At 39.7% G+C, this 3,490-nt stretch overlaps 1 long non-coding RNA gene across 1 annotated transcript; it reads right to left on the bottom strand.

Annotated features, from left to right (window-relative positions):
• Nucleotides 1-597: 597 nt before the first annotated feature.
• Nucleotides 598-1,187, bottom strand: LOC142465382 (uncharacterized). The gene is made up of 2 exons (XR_012787860.1): nt 1,108-1,187; nt 598-744 (listed from the first exon to the last, which is right to left on the bottom strand). It is a non-coding gene; the product is annotated as an uncharacterized LOC142465382 (long non-coding RNA).
• Nucleotides 1,188-3,490: the final 2,303 nt, after the last annotated feature.

The raw sequence follows: 3,490 nt of genomic DNA, 5'->3' as shown, positions 1-3,490 counted from the left end.
GTGATTCACCTACAGGGCTTTTGGGCAGCGATTCACCTACAGGGCTTTTGGGCAGCGACTCACCTACAGGGCTTTTGGGTAGTGACTGTTCACGGACAGGGCTTGTGCCCAGTGACACATGTGAGCAAGTTGGTAGACACTGCACAAGTGATGGTTGGTCTGTTTCATGTGTGTCTTGTTTTGTTTTTGTCGCCTCCTTTGTAGGTGTCTGCTGCTGAATTTGTAGAGATGGCAGCGGTAGGATGTCATCAGGAACCTGCACAGCAATGTCTGCTACTTGACCGGTAACATTTGGGCCTGGTGAATGAATCTCAGATGAATGTGGTGAAAACTGACCTGCATGAACAGATCCTGGCTGGGAGGTGTTGAATTGTGGTACATTAGTCATTCTCCAGTAATTAGCTTGTGTTTGCTGAACAACTAATGCTTCGAATGAGGTGTTGATTTTTTGCAACTGTTTAGGCACTTCAATGAAGACTCTGTGGAGATGTGCCAATTGTGATACTGTTTCTTCCTGCAGTCCAATCATCCTTTCCAGCACTGTCATCATGTCTGAATGGCGACGATTTTCTGCGTCCACTATTTTTCCCTCTGAAGCTACAATTGCATCGTATGTGGAAGTTGATGGACGATTTGGCGGTACAACAGTTTCTATTGGCACCTCTTCATGGTCACATGATTGTATTTCAGTCTCTTCTGTGGCGTCATCCTCATCATACTCATCATCCTCATCACCATGATGTTCTAAAAAGAAATGTACACATTATTAAATGGCATGTTAATGTATGCTGTGTTACTATGTAATTGTACTGTGTCCTAAGTAACACCTAACATGTTAGCATACGTTTTATAACCTCATTAAAAACTACCTTGACTTACGAATAATGTTTGGACTCAGTATGAAATATGAATGAATGAAAAGTTGCTCTAAACTCAGAAGTCCTACATGATAATTAACATCACTAACACAATACATGTTGCCTTACACTTAATTTTCACTGACACTAAGTAATCCTATTTAAAGAAGATGTGCAAAACAAATAATGCACATGACAACATAACATATAGAAGAGCACATATTATATGGCCAGCAAATGATACACTCACCTTCTAGTAGTGTTGAGCTGGCTGACCCAGGTGAAGACACTTGTTCCATCTCAGGTGACACATGTCCTCCAGGGGCAACTATATATAACAATAACATAAGTTTTACATTTACATGTGTAAATATTGAACAAACACTTATTGTATGTTCTGTATTTATGATTAACTAACAACATCAGTTCCTTAACCGAAAATGTGTGTGAAAGTGAACATAAATAGTTGTAATAACACTGTACATGCCTGTGTACTTAGAATTTTTGAGTTCCCTAACATACAACATACTATGTTTCTGCAGTAATGCGTGAGGATAAATAGATTAAATGAGTACATAAAAATCATATGTTGTGTAGTGATATCAGTATCATAATGTACATAACTATCATGAGATGACCATTCACAATGGTTATCATGAAGGTGGTCATATTGCAAAAAGTGTTGTTTTTGGTAGAGGATATGTGTGGTACATTAATCGAAGATGTGGCACACCTGAATGTGGCTGTGACTCAACAAGACAACACATGCAGTGTGTGATAATGTGTCTTTCATAGTAGTTCAACTATAGATATGAGTGAACTAATGTGTGACGTACGCTTTGATAAGTAATGAGTTGTTGGGGCATTTAGTAGCTAGAGTTAAGCTTTCCAATGAGTGTGATTAACTTCAGTTGTGCTATTCAGGTTGTAAGAAAGGTATTCCCTTCCCCAAAAAGCCTAATCAGCCACACCTTTCAATGACTTGAAACAGGTGCAAATGGTGTGAACTAAGTTGACCGTGAAATGAGGCTGTAATTAGTGTGTGTGCTGAACCCCACCCCCTCTGTTGAAGTGTATGCTGTGATGAGATATTAATTGCAGCTGCTTTAACACAATGGTAGATGAGCTAAGTAGTCATCTGCAGTGTTTAAGTTATGAAAACAATGACATAACATATGATACGTGTGCCTCATTATGCTGTCTGTATATGACATAAAGCAAAAATGGACCTTTTCATAAGCAACTATAGATGTGTTAGTGCCAGTGATGTTTGTAGGCCGTTACATGCAATTTCTTTGATGCATGCTTAAAATAGGCAGTAATGTCATGTTTGTCGGAGTAAAATCAATAAAATACACAATAATATTCTACATATTTCTGTTCTGTACCTGTAGCTACTAATAATTTCTCATGAACATGTGTTACACGTGTACTACCCTGTTGTTCCCCATCTTCGCCCACCATCAATTGCTTCCACTGCAGCTATGCATTTTGGGAATTCACATGTAAATGAGCACGCAATGGCACGTGCTATATTAGTTACTGCTTTTAGTAGGACTACTACATATATGTCTATTTTGAGATATATATATACAGAATCAGACATATACATATATAGATGCAGGTATGCTTATATTGTGAAGACAGTATAAAAAGCAGTGTAAATATGCAAAATAACTGTAAGCAACGACACGCCTAGTACAGTAATATTTATCACCTGCTGGAAATTGTGACGGATAAATTCCAATGTCACGGTCACCAGCCAAGCCTTCCACGACGACGGTAAGTAATTTTGGCCGAAGCAGCTCCTCCAATGGAGTCAATATGAGACGTTGTGGTGTGGGCCCACCTCCAGTGCCAGTAGCATGCACGCGTTGGTCTTGTATTTTCTTTTTCAATTTGGACCTAATATCATCAAATCTTTTCCGACAATGATACTTGTCCCTGACACTATTCCCACAGGCATTGACACCAATGACTATTGTGTCCCACATTTCTTTTTTGCTTGCTGCACTTGTCCGCCCTTGAAAAACATATAAAAGATATGAGGTAAATGAATAATAATATAAGCACCAGTTTCCTACACTGCTAGCTGTTCCAAGTGATAGCAAACATGCTGTTTTATGTGTAATATGTGCAGCACATGAGCATTCACTACTAAACCTATACATGTAAGCAAGGTTGCATTCATATTGTATGCAGTTCTGGCAAATTGACCGCCTGTGTTTATTTGTCCTTGTAAGGCATGATAAAAAGCTGTGTTTCCACACTAATGAACATAGAAAGATATTGTGTACCCATATTTGCATATGAACAAAACTCAGATGACCTAGGATCACATGTATTTGAATAATAAATGTAAAGTTACACTTACCTACTAAATGTCCATATATACTGTCATAGTGCTCCAGAATGCCAGTGACAAGAGCCCTATTTTCCTGGTCATTGAAGCGAGGATTACGTGGCTTCTCCACACGTTTTTTCCGAGCAGGTTTAGGGTCAGAGCTTGGCTGGTGCTGACTGGACTCTCCTTCTTCCAATGGAAGAGCCTCCAAAAGCTGGCCACCAGCAAGCACGCCACCACCATCCACCCCATCAGCAACTGCGCCACCAGCAGCACTCCCAGCACCAGC

This window comes from Ascaphus truei, chromosome 14 (genome assembly GCF_040206685.1).
Source record: "Ascaphus truei isolate aAscTru1 chromosome 14, aAscTru1.hap1, whole genome shotgun sequence".
Classification (NCBI taxonomy): domain Eukaryota; kingdom Metazoa; phylum Chordata; class Amphibia; order Anura; family Ascaphidae; genus Ascaphus; species Ascaphus truei.
This window is presented reverse-complemented; position numbering and strand designations above follow the sequence as displayed.